This window comes from Cotesia glomerata, linkage group LG5, assembly GCF_020080835.1.
Source record: "Cotesia glomerata isolate CgM1 linkage group LG5, MPM_Cglom_v2.3, whole genome shotgun sequence".
NCBI classification, from domain to species: domain Eukaryota; kingdom Metazoa; phylum Arthropoda; class Insecta; order Hymenoptera; family Braconidae; genus Cotesia; species Cotesia glomerata.
The window spans coordinates 17,537,833-17,551,941 of NC_058162.1; the positions used below are offsets into that span (position 1 = coordinate 17,537,833).

General features: G+C 47.8%; 1 protein-coding gene across 1 annotated transcript in view; it reads left to right on the forward strand.

Annotated features, from left to right (window-relative positions):
- Positions 1 to 14,109, forward strand: part of LOC123266357 (protocadherin Fat 4-like) — a 261,115-nt gene that overhangs the window by 197,040 nt on the left and 49,966 nt on the right. The gene's annotated exons all lie outside the window — the stretch shown is intronic.

Here is a 14,109-nt window from a genome sequence, read left to right on the forward strand (position 1 = left end):
GCCTTGCTCAGACAATTATTAGGATAGAAGAATATATGGCGAGGCTTTCGCCTACCTCCGAAGAGGCCGTTTCCTGGGCTCAAAAGAGCTATACACGCACGTATATTTGTCCTACTCCCACCACAACGAGAACACAGCCCAGTTCGCAGACAAGGAAAAACCGCCGTTCTCTTGTGTTTATACACATTCATTGAACAGCTGCAAGAGTTGCGTATAATTGTAAGTGTGTGCAACTCTCATCGACTCCTCTGACAACTCATTCCCCGTAGGCACATCGAGATGTACCCACAGGATATGAGCAGTATCCAGCGGGGACCACGGGGAGGCGGAGTCGATTGAAGACCATGTTGTTTGTGTGATGTGTTGTGTCTAAAGTATGACTTTACGTGTAAGTGTTTGCGTGTGTAGGGTGCCCGGGCACTTGTGTTATTTGTGGTCATTTTCTCTAGCTTATTCTACGTCAGTCATCCAAAGCTTTATACTGTCCTCACAATTGTGTGGAGCATATCGCTTGTGCCTAGGCACTCCGACTCTACCTAGGTGGATGTCTGTTGAGTCTCGTCCCTAGTCGCGTTTTCATTAGCTAGCTGGGTTTGGAGTTTGCAACACATTACTACTTTACTGAAACCTTTTAAAAGCTTGAAGTTACTTTGGGATGTGGCAATCGCACGCGCAACGCTTGCCCACTCGGCGTTCCCACCCCATATGTCCTTGAGCACCTCACGTTGAGGCTCGTACTCATGGCATTCAAGCATTAAGTGCTCAACGTTGTCGACCCTTCTCCTAACCCATTCTCCCTACACTCGTCGCAGAATCTACTATCCGTATGTTCGTACTTGTATTGGTATTCTCTAAAGCAACCGTGGCCGGTTAGGATTTGGGTCAGCCATAAGTTAGGGCTGATCCATTTGTTTGTTAGACGTTCTGCTACGTCTGGAAAAAAGACTTTAGTTTCGCGGCCGTTCTCTGATGTATCCCATTGTTCTTGCCACCGACGTATGGTTTCAGTTCTAAGGGTGACAAGGCGATCCTCCGCATCTGGCTGCACGGTGACGTTCCCAAGGGTAGCCTGTTTGCCGATACGGACGCTGTATCGCGCGCACTGTTCGTCTATTACGAGCTGAATGGGCACTGCCCCCGTGACTACGCAAATCCCGTCAAGCGAAACTGTCCTGTAGGCAGTAGTTGTTGTTATTAGCGCCTGACGCTAAAGTGCTCGAAGATGTCTCCAGTCCTCCCTATCGCAACGGTCACTCCAAGCTGCCGCCGCATCCGTGACGACAGGCATAAAGAAACCCTTGTATATGGTGGACATAGCTGGGTATCGCAATCCCCATTCTGCCCGCGCAATACGCCGCATGCGCCCGAATACCCTACTTAGTTTCGCGCGCCTTGTTTTAATGTGATTTTTCACTTTGAGGCCCTCGTCGAAGTGTACCCCTAAGTATCTGACGCTTGATTTGAATTTGACTTTGGAGTCTCCTATCATTATTTTTGGCGGTTTGTTATCGTATTTGGGCTTTCTCTGTCGTCCTTTTGCTTCATAGGGGTACGGGCTCTTTTTGTCCTTACGTGGACCACGATGTACAAATTCGTTCTTGAGGAAGATGGCTTCAGTTTTCGACTTCGACAGCTCGAGCTTTTTGGAACAGCACCATTCCAGTATCTAATTATTAGGATAGAAGAAGAATATATGGTGAGGCTTTCGCCTACCTCTGAAGAGGCCGTTTCCTAGGCTCAAAAGAGCTATACACGCACGAATATCTATCGCGGAATCGCGGCTTCGCAAGCTTCTAAGATCGATTTGCCAAGTGCAGAAGCATACCTTTCCACGTCCTCAACCGATTCCACTCCAAGGCCATCAAGGTTTGTGTACGCACACAAGAAAAGGATTTCGTCAAACTTTTCCCAATTGGCGAACGTTAAGTTGAACCTCTTGGGGTCTGCCTGTGCGCCATTCTTCTCCCCCGATTTAGCTCCTAGAGTGATCTCGATTGGGTAGTGGTCAGTATTCTGCACCCAACTTCTCTTAATGGACCAGCTAAGAATGCTACTCGCGAGTTTAGGCGTGACGATTGTCACATCGATATACGAACTCCCGTTGGTTGATTCAAACGTCAGACCCTCCCTCGCGTTGTTGATTATCTCTAACTCGTGTGCGTCAATAAATTGCTCTAACTTTTCGCCACGCGCGTCGTCAGTATCGGATCCCCATCTCTCGGATTTCGCGTTCGCGTCCATTGATATTAATACCCGTTTCCCTCTCAGTGCTCGGACCACTTTCTCTAAGTGCTTTAAGTGCATGTCTATTTCGTCTTTGTACTGGAAGTATGCCGAGACTACGAAGAACGATGTGTCAGGTCCCATGATCTGAGCGCATACGCAGTGAGTTGTACTAAGTTGTGATAAAACCAGCAGCTGGTATTTAGGGTTCGTTAAACAAATGGCCGCATATGGCCTAGACCTGGTTTCGGCAGCAACTTGTATGCCGCAACCGAACCCAGGTATTTTGAAACTATTATTACTATGCGCTGCGTATGGCTCTTGTAGAAGGAGAACATCAATACGTTTTTCCTCCCACAACTGACTCGCCTCCAGAGTCCCAGCCTTGTCATTCCGCAAATTCGCCTGCAAAACTCGAAAACCTGCAACCCCCATTCCCCGGGTCGCGTGCGGAGACTTTCGATTTGACCTAACGCCCGGCGCGAGCCCATCTAAGTTTACCGAGTTCGCGGACCCTCTGAGGGTGTTTTTAGTCGTCCCTAGGCATCTTCGCCGGTCGATGCTTCGCGAGTAAGATTCGGAAACCCCCCTTCTACTTGGATTTACCTCTTCTAAGTTCAATCGCGTGAGTTTAACCAAACAGGGTCGCGTAGCTAGAGGCGTTAGCTGTTTCATACGAAATGCTCCCGCGAGCTTACACGGACGCGATCGCAATGCCGAATTCGCGGGCCGGCGATGAACGGGAGCGTCAGATAGCAGCTCGTTCGGAGAAACGCGGTTGGCTATTCTGGCGCTCCGTCGAACGGTCGAAAGAGTTTGGTGACCACCGAACGTGGGTGCGTCACCTATCCGAGGCTTTGCCGTATTTTCCTGACCAATTTATTAAAGTTGTTAGAGCTGGTAACACCTACAACCGCTTCTCCCCCCGGCGCTCGCGTTTGACGAAACCACTTGTTGCCGGACGCATGGTACTGCTACGTTGGTGACAGTGTTTGCAACCCCCCTGCCTTACAAGCCCTCGCCACGATAGTCAAGCTTAGCTTTTTAGGTCAGCTGAAAAGGTAAAAGGAACCTCTCAGTCACCTTGGGTGTAAACCCTCAGAGACCGGGGCAGTAAGCTGCATCCCTCCCACTCAGTCAAAGGCGATACACAGACACAGGAATTGCACGGAGAACCCGGCAGCTTGCGCATACCACGTCCACCGCACACGACCTCCGGCCCTTCTCTTTGTTGAGAAAGACTCACAGATTAAGTGCTGCATAACCCCTTGGCAAGAGTGACAGGGCCGACTCACAACGAACGGGACATACGTTCACTATGGTGTTCGTGGTCGCATTTACCGTGATTGCGATCTGCCACATAAGAGCCATTAGCAAGCGAGCGCAGTAGGTATTCCTACTGGTGCAAAACTATTGACCCGTGACACGCAGAGCACTAAGGTAAATGAAGTAGGACCGTCACCTAAGTCAGGGGCCCTTACAGGTTGCTACCATCCGGAGCCAGATGGACCTGGTTTTTTCACGAGGTTTTACTCCTTCGACTTCTCCTTCCCCGTCATATATAGGGCCCCGGGCTTGTCACCGGTATAGCGGAGCAGGGTTTTGTTGCGGTGCCTGTCAGAAATCCATTCGTATTGCTTTGGAAGATATAATAAAATAAGATAATAATAAAGATGCGAACAAACTCTCCAGGGTCCCCGCCGGAAATTCATTCGTATTGCTTCCGAAAAGTATAATGAAAGAAAACAAACGAAAAATCTCCTTAACGAGAAAAAAGTCATGCATGGGGCGCGCATGCTGAAGCACACGCACACCCACACACGACTAGTTCTCTGAGCGCACAAACCTCCATCGTCTCCTCAGGTGACCACACAGCACAGGAATTGTGCAGAAACATGACAGTGTTCTGCCACATTCACTACACACGACCTCCGGCCTTTTGTACTTTCAAAGAAAAGACTCACAGATTAAGTGCTGCGTGATACCCTTGGAAACCGGGACAGAAAGGAACCTCTCATGTCACCTCGGGTGGTTACGTGTTACGTTGAAACCCTCGGATAACCGGGGCAGAACTTAGTTGAGCCTCCCCATGAGGAATCAGCCGGAGGATTTTACTCAGATCATCAGCAGCTGTCACAACCAGCTATGCGGTCCCCCGTGATCTACGACTGTGGGCAAGATGAGTGACTTGCACTCCCCACTTGGGGTTATAGTGCAGGACGAGAACCCAATCATCCTGCATTGTGTGGTTTACTCAGGTAGCCATCTTCTACCTTGGTAGTCCCCTCTACCTTTGGCTGCCGTGTTCAGCCATTGACAGCCTCGTTCTGTCTTTGGTAGCCCTGTCTACCTTGGCCGTTTTGGCCTTTACGTAGTTTAGATCCGGCTGGACCGCAACCCATGATGCTCCAGCCTGCTGATGTATATCCCTTGAGTAATAGGGCGAGGTGCCTTCGCAGTCCTCTACCTTGCATTAACTCTATAATCCAAATCCGTTGCTCTGTCCTAAGCTAGTAGGACAGAGATTGGGCATTGGAAGTATAGTTTTCTTGGTGAAAGTCGCAAGGTCCAACTAACACCGTACTCGAGCAGGCAGGGGGCGTAACTCCCCTTTCTCTGGTGACAAATGATAATAACAAGATAATAATAAAGAAGCTCCCATGGGGAGAGTTCCTACCAGAGTTAGGTTGCTCTACCTTGCAGTGGTGACTTTTGATTTTCAGTAACATGACTAGGGTCACACTACCTACTCATCAAACTCCATGAAAGAAAGTCACTTGCTTCATTCGTATCCCTTTTGACGGGACGTATTGCTTTCCAAAATATAATAAAAGAACAGCAATGGAAAGCGCAGTGGCAATTTTTAGTTTGGGGTAACGCATCGAGGGATGCCTTTCAATGTTACCTTACTTATGGCGGAACCCACGGAAAGGAAATTGCTTGCTTGACTATGTTCTCTTGAGTTCGCCCTCACTCCCTCAAGAGAGTCATAGTTACTCCCGCCAAAAAATAGGGACGAAGAATATATGGTGAGGCTTTCGCCTACCTCCGAAGAGGCCGTTTCCTGGGCTCAAAAGAGCTATACACGCACGTATATTTGTCCTACTCCCACCATAACGAGAACACAGCCCAGTTCGCGGGCAAGGAAAAACCGCCGTTCTCTTGTGTTTATACACATTCATTGAACAGCTGCAAGAGTTGCGTATAATTGTAAATGTGTGCAACTCTCATCGACTCCTCTGGCAACTCATTCCCCGTAGGCACATCGAGATGTACCCACAGGATATGAGCAGTATCCAGCGGGGACCACGGGGAGGCGGAGTCGATTGAAGACCATGTTGTTTGTGTGATGTGTTGTGTGTAACGTTTGATTTTACGTGTAAGTGTTTGCGTGTGTAGGGTGCCCGGGCACTTGTGTTATTTGTGGTCATTTTCCCTAGCTTATTCTACGTCAGTCATCCAAAGCTTTATACTGTCCTCACAATTGTGTGGAGCATATCGCTTGTGCCTAGGCGCTCCGACTCTACCTAGGTGGATGTCTGTTGAGTCTCGTCCCTAGTCGCGTTTTCATTAGCTAGCTGGGTTTGGAGTTTGCAACACATTACTACTTTACTGAAACCTTTTAAAAGCTTGAAGTTACTTTGGGATGTGGCAATCGCACGCGCAACGCTCGCCCACTCCGCGTTCCCACCCCATATGTCCTTGAGCACCTCACGTTGAGGCTCGTACTCATGGCATTCGAGCATTAAGTGCTCCACGTTGTCGACCCTTTCTCCTAACCCATTCTCCCTACACTCGTCGCAGAATCTACTATCCGTATGTTCGTACTTGTATTGGTATTCTCTAAAGCAACCGTGGCCGGTTAGGATTTGGGTCAGCCAGAAGTTAGGGCTGATCCATTTGTTTGTTAGACGCTCTGCTACGTCTGGAAAGAAGACTTTAGTTTCGCGGCCGTTCTCTGATGTATCCCATTGTTCTTGCCACCGACGTATGGTTTCAGTTCTAAGGGTGACAAGGCGATCCTCCGCATCTGGCTGCACGGTGACGTTTCCAAGGGTAGCCTGTTTGCCGATACGGAGGCTGTATCGCGCGCACCGTTCGTCTATTACGAGCTGAATGGGCACTGCCCCCGCGACTACGCAAATCCCTCCAAGCGAAACTGTCCTGTAGGCAGTAGTTGTTGTTATTAGCGCTTGACGCTGAAGTGCTCGAAGATGTCTCCAGTCCTCCCTATCGCAACGGTCACTCCAAGCTGCCGCCGCATATGTGACGACAGGCATAAAGAAACCCTTGTATATGGTGGACATAGCTGGGTATCGCAATCCCCATTCTGCCCGCGCAATACGCCGCATGCGCCCGAATACCCTACTTAGTTTCGCGCGCCTTGTTTTAATGTGATTTTTCACTTTGAGGCCCTCGTCGAAGTGTACCCCTAAGTATCTAACGCTCGATTTGAATTTGACTTTGGAGTCTCCTATCATTATTTTTGGCGGTTTGTTATCGTATTTGGGCTTTCTCTGTCGTCCTTTTGCTTCATAGGGGTACGGGCTTTCTTTGTCCTTACGTGGACCGCGATGTACAAATTCGTTCTTGAGGAAGATGGCTTCAGTCTTCGACTTCGACAGCTCGAGCTTTGCGGAACAGCACCATTCCAGTATATTATCTACTACTATTTGACTATTATGCTCTATTTCTTTTCTCGAAGAGCCTTCTACTAAGACGAGCAAATCGTCAGCAAACGCAACAAATTTATTCCCGTGTTCTGTCAGTTCGAGTCTCTTAAGGAGATCGTCGAACATGATGTTCCAAAATAATGGTCCTAGCACTGATCCTTGCGGGCACCCTCGCGTCGGCGTTTTCGACTCGCTACCAAAACCCCATGACAGCGCGACCGATCTGTCCTCAAAGTAATTCCGAATTACCGCGTAAATGTTGCTAGGGCAGCCTCTGGCCTTGAGGCCCTCGAGTACTAACGGCCACCACACGTTGTCAAAAGCGCCAGAGATATCGAAGAGAAGTCCGACCACCAGTCTCTTCTCTGAAGAGTCTACCAATCGGCGCATCTCCACAATTGCATCTTCCGTCGACTTTTTGGCTGTGAAGCCAAACTGTCGGCTCGAAATGTTCCCCTCCGCTAAGACTGTGGCGGTAAGTCGCTCTTTTATGAGCTTCTCGAACACCTTACCTAAACCCGAAAGGAGGCAAATTGGCTGGTAAGATTTAGGGTCATTTGCGTTTTCGTCGGTGCTTTTAACTAACATTATGATTGCCCTCTTCTTCCACTCTTTTGGGAATGCTCCTAGCGCCAAGCAAGCATTATATAGCTCTAAAAACTGTTCGCGAAGGATAACCCCTGCGCGTTTAACTACCTCGTTTTCTATCAAGTCCGGCCCCGGGGCCTTCTTGTTTTTCAGTGTTTTCAAGACCTTGTCCAATTCGCGCGGGGTGAACGGTTCGGCGTCCGCGGTGTCAGGTAGTAAAATTGTGTTGGCTCTAATCTTTTCCTGATCGGGGGTTTCGTTGTCCTGGTCATCGTCTACAATATGCGTCTCGAGAAAACACCTGGCTGTTTCCTTAAAGTTTTCCGTGGATGCTCCGTTACGATTTAGCGTGCGCATTGCACTTTTGACTCTAACTTTTTCTGCGCAGGTTCTGTAAATAGGACCCCACTTTTCTTGATTACCTTTCTTCGTAACGAAGTCCCGCCAGCTGCTTTCCCTCGTCCGCTTTATGTCTGTCGAGTATTTTTTCCGTCGTGTTCTGTATTTGACGCTTAGGGTATTTTTAACTAAATCGTCCCTTTCCCTTTGATATACCCTTCTGGCTTTGTTCACCAGCTTCTTCGCGCGTGTTAATTTCCTTGTCCACCATGGGTATGATTTTACATGGGTTTTTCTACGCGGAATCGCGGCTTCGCAAGCTTCTAAGATTGATTTGCCGAGTGCAGAAGCATACCTTTCCACGTCCTCAACCGATTCCACTCCAAGGCCATCAAGGTTTGTGCATGCACACGAGAAAAGGATTTCGTCAAACTTTTTCCAATTGGCCAACGTTAAGTTGAACCTCTTGGGGTCTGCCTGTGCGCCATCCTTCTCCCCCGACTTAGCTCCTAGAGTGATCTCGATCGGGTAGTGGTCAGTATTCTGCACCCAACTTCTCTTTATGGACCAGCTAAGAATGCTACTCGCGAGTTTAGGCATGACGAGTGTCACATCGATATACGAACTCCCGTTAGTTGATTCAAACGTCGGACCCTCACTCGCGTTGTTGATTATCTCTAACTCGTGTGCGTCAATAAATTGCTCTAACTTTTCGCCACGCGCGTCGTCAGTCTCGGATCCCCATCTCTCGGATTTCGCGTTCGCGTCCATTGATATTAATACCCGTTTCCCTCTCAGTGCTCGGACCACTTTCTCTAAGTGCTTTAAATGCATGTCTATTTCGTCTTTGTACTGGAAGTATGCCGAGACTACGAAGAACGATGTGTCAGGTCCCATGATCTGAGCACATACGCAGTGGGTTGTACTAAGCTGTGATAAAACCAGCAACTGGTATTTAGAATTTGTTAAGCAGATGGCCGCATATGGCCTAGACCTGGTTTCAGCAGCAACTTGTATGCCGCAACCGAACCCAGGTATTTTGAAACTATTATTACTATGTGCTGCGTATGGCTCTTGTAGAAGGAAAACATCAATACGTTTTTCCTCCCACAACTGACTTGCCCCCAGAGTCCCAGCTTTGTCGTTCCGCAAATTCGCCTGCAAAACTCGAAGACCTTCAACCCCCATTCCCCGGGTCGCGTGCGGAGACTTTCGATTCGACCTAACGCCCGGCGCGAGCCCATCTAAGTTTGCCGAGTTCGCGGATCCTCTGAGGGTGTTTTTAGTCGTCCCTAGGCATCTTCGCCGGTCGATGCTTCGCGAGTAAGATTCGGAAACCCCCCTTCTACTTGGATTTACCTCTTCTAAGTTCAATCGCGTGAGTTTAACCAAACAGGGTCGCGTAACTAGAGGCGTTAGCTGTTTCATACGAAATGCTTCCGCGAGCTTACACGAACGCGATCGCGATGCCAAATTCGCGGGCCGGCAATGAACAGGAGCGTCAGATAGCAGCTCGTTCGGAGAAACGCGGTTGGCTACTCTGGCGCTCCGTCGAACGGTCGAAAGAGTTTGGTGACCACCGAACGTGGGTGCGTCACCTATCCGAGGCTTTGCCGTATTCTCCTGACCGGTTTATTTAAGTCGTAGGAGCTGGTAACACCTACAACCGAAAGCGCAGTGGCAATTCTTGGTTTGGGGTAACGCATCGAGGGATGCCTTTCAATGTTACCTTACTTATGGCGGGACCCACGGAAAGGGAATTGCTTGCTTAACTATGTTCTCTTAAGTTCGCCCTCACTCCCTTAAGAGAGTCATAGTTACTCCCGCCAATTATTAGGATAGAAGAATATATGGCGAGGCTTTCGCCTACCTCCGAAGAGGCCGTTTCCTGGGCTCAAAAGAGCTATACACGCAATTTATTAGGATAAGAAGAATATATGGTGAGGCTTTCGCCTACCTCCGAAGAGGCCGTTTCCTGGGCTCAAAAGAGCTATACACGCACGTATATTTGTCCTACCCTCACATAGGAAATACACAGCCAAGTTTGCCGGCAAGGAAAAACCCTGTCCTCAAGCATTTACGCTATTATAGGACAGATGTGAATTGAGTTGATTTTAATGTCAATCTGTTCTCGTACTTAGTTAACTGTATCAACCCATTCAACGACTGCGTTGGCCTGATCGGTAATATAATAACAACCCGACCAGTTACCAGCGGGGCCCATGCGGGGAGGTGCAGCCGTAAGACCTGTTTGAGCCGTAACACCTATCCCCCCTTACAAGAGTCTCGTTCGTTCGTTCTTCTGTCTATCCTAGTCCCCGAATCTTTGAGCTTACCTGCGTTGCCAAATTATTTTGACAACGTCACGAGGCCTTGCTCAGAAAATTTATTAGGATAAAAAAAAAAATAATTCAATTGCCAAATGTAATTAGGAGTAACTAATTAAATTTTTAATACAATAATATCAAAAAGAAATTTCAACTCGCCGAGTTTAATTAAATAATTAATCTTTAAAACAAAAAAAAAATCAATTTGCTGACTTTAAATAATAACTAATTTGTAATAATACAATTACCTAATTAAATCGCCGAATTTAGTTAACAATCATTAATTATAGTCCTAAAATAAATAATTAGATCACCGAATTTAATAACTAGTAAATAACTAAAATCTCATTAAAAAATCACACTAAGTTCAGCGCGGCAAAGCTCAAATTCAAATTATCAACCGCTGGTACTCGATGTCGGTAAGTCGGCTTGCGCACGCAACCGAAGCTCGATCAATACGTAATCGAACTCATCGATTACCCCGGGAGTACAAACACCAAAAAAAATTCCAACAATAATAATAGTAAGTACAACCGAACAGCAGTAAACAACAAAATGGCGGTACCTAAATACCTCGTGGGATTATCCCTGCTAACAGCACAACGCAGCCTTGAAATTCTTAGGCAATATATCGCGGGAAGCGACGACAACAATTAATTGAACAAAAAGATTTTGCTTCAATTAATCATTCAATTAAATTTTTTCATTTCAATAAATCCCACGAGCTATTTCAGAGGGAGACGTGGCCACTTACCCTGTTCGAAGACTCCTCGGCTATGTCCTGGGTCTCTCACCACGTCGATCGCCCTCGGCTTCCACGTGGAATTGCAACAAGAAACTGGTGTCGGTCAGTCCGGCGCCGCGTCGTCCGTCAACGTATGACTGATCCTCGGCGAGGATCTTCAAAAGAACACTTCGGTGTGTCGGGGCACGTCGGTTGACTTACCCACACGTCGTATTTTTAAACAATTTTCAAATAATTGACAACAGTCAATTTACCGTCGAATTTCAATTGGCTTACACCTGAACTAACAATATTTCAACTTTTAAAATACGTCGTGAACAAATTGATCCCGTAATTAATGAACAGCAAGAATTGTCAAGAAAGATTTCCAAAAGAATTAACAGAAGATGCGTCCGTGCACGACAATCGGAAAACGTGGAAGACCAAAAAATCCTCACATATCGCACTCCTCGCCTCTCTCCCCTGTCTCCTCGGTACGTCGTTAGCGTTGAACTCCAGAGATGGCGCCGTCTATCCAATTTTCCAATATCGACGTTTCGAATGATATATTGGCTCGAACATTGGCGCGCTTGACAGCCAGCTTTCCAACTTCACGCCTGCTCCGCTTGCTCACTCCAAGTTCCGATCCGTCCGTCATCTTGTTCTCTCTGCACAGCCTCTCTCTGTCGATGATGATCTTGATGATTATCCACGTTGATGATCCTCGTTGTCTTCCTTTTCGCGGGTTCGTGGCCGACGTCGTTTGGACCATTACAATCATACAATAACTTAAATCTAACTTAAAGCTAACTTAATTACTGAATTAAATTATTTAATATCGCAATAAATTGTGGTTTCACGCGCGATCAAGCTTCATTCGAATTTTCTCACGTGAGGGCGACTCGTTCGCGGCGAATCCAACCAATGGACAGAAGATAAACCAAAAAACCTCCATTTAGTTCATTTCAATTAAATAAATTAAAAAAAATTAAAGTAAAATTATTAACAGGTGGCGCTAAAAGCGTCCTGTTACAACACCTCTCCCCAGCCGTCGACTAGGAGCCCGTGGTTTTGTCTAGGTACCTTTGGACCAACACAACTGAAACTTAGTTTGACACTCCTCGAAATAGACCCCAATCTCTCCGCATCGCTGACAGATGGTGCCTCGAGGGTATGGACACGTCGACATATTGTGCGGCATACCGCAATTCCAGCAACCAGCTTGGCGCCGTACAGGTACATCGGGTTTTGCCTTCAGCTCCCTAGCCAGGATTCGAGCGTTCTCTAATGCTCGACGTCGTGGAACCTTTGGTAACAGCATACGTAACGGATTGCTCTGCACGAGCGCGAGCGAGCGGTTTAGCCGCTCCGCCAACGGAAGCAACTTCTCCCACGTTGACTCAACACGACGCACGCGTTCGGCGGGCGTCAGGTGACTCGCCAGGATCGCCTCCGCTTCCTTCACACACGCCTGTGCGATGAACGTTGGTCGTCGACAGGTTGGGCATCGCCAACCTAAGGCAATAGGCCTCGTCGTGAGATAGATGGACAGCATACAGGCCTGATACCACCTCAGGCGCATTCGTCGAGTTATAGGGAGCGCAGCTGTGCGGCAACGCTCAGCCAACAAGGTTTGCCTCTCTATCTCCAGCAATTCCTCAAAGAGGTGGTGGTTCACGGCACGGAGACGTGCCAGTACGCGACGTTCCACTTCGTCGTTATTCGCCATCTGAAATTAACACAAAATCCCGCACCACAATTACATGAATGAACCACAATTACTGACCAGGGTAATCGAGCTCCGCTTATTCGTCGATTTCGTCACTATCGGGCGCACGTTTAACTAACCGCAATGCTTTGACATGCTGTCGTCCTGCTGGATGATTATTTTCACTCACTAGCTTATAAACGACCGGCGAAATTACTTTCGAGACAACGTACGTCTCCTGCGAGTATTTACGCGCCAGTTTCGACAAAAAACACCTTCGATCTACTTCCGATAGTATTTCGGCGCACGCGGTTGCCACCCGTAATTCAACATCGCTGGGGACACGTGCAGTGAACTATGTACAGCCGTATTATACGCATGTCTGAATTCATGGACGTGTTCGTCCCACGCTCGGTGATCTAACTCGACAAAAGATATGATCATCGTCTTTAATACGCGATTTACGCGTTCCGCGGGGTTCGCTTGCGCGTGGTACGGCGGTGTACGAGAATGATGAATACCATAAGCTATTGCAACTTCATCGACCAGCTTGTTCACAAACTCGGTACCGTTATCAGTCAAATTCACTTCGGGGCAGCGGAAACGATGAACGATGAGTTTATCAAACTCCCGAATAATCGTCGGTCCGTCAGCCTTCTCAATTGGACATAATTCAATCCACTTCGTGAATAAATCTTGGAAAACCACCATGTACTTGCATTTCGCATGACTCAGTGGGAATTCCATACAGTTGATAGCAACCACGGTCCATGGTGTGTTCACAATTCGTCAACAGTCCTAGCCAATAGTAATCGACTTGGATACGTGACACTGTTTTCTCAATGCCTAAATGACCTGCATCAGGTGGATTATGGTTTTCTTCAATGATTCCTTGATGTGCGGCCTTCGGTGGCACTTATTTCCACGCATCCAAGTCCTCAACGATGCTCGATATGAGTGCATTCGGCATATGTTTGTACAAACGTTCTTCCTCGACACCCCAGTTCTTGAACTTCGTCGGAAAAGCTAAGACATCGCGTTTTCGTCGCGTGTACCAATCGTCGACCACTTCAGCAGCAGGTAACTCGTCAGCCTGCTCGGGCAATTCGTCAATGGCCATTATTTCGTCGCAATACTCTAACTCGTCTGGTTCAAACATTTGCGATGACGCGTCAGGAACGTTGTTCAATGACCCCTTACGATATTCGATTGGAAACTGGTACTTGGCTTAACGCATCGCCCATCGACTCAGCCTCGGCGTTTTGCTTTTCAGGTAACGTAGCCAACGAAGGCTGCTGTGATCAGTAATAACTTTAAATCGATATCCTTCTAGATATCGTCGAAAGTGCTCACATGCCCAAAGAACCGCGAGGCATTCGCGCTCGGTCACTGAATAATTTCGTTCGGCTTTATTCATTACGTGACTTGCGTATGCTACAACTCGCTCGCCATCTTCATGTTCTTGAGTCAAAACAGCTCCAAGACCAGTTGCGCTAGCGTCAGACTGCAACACGAAAGTCTTTGAAT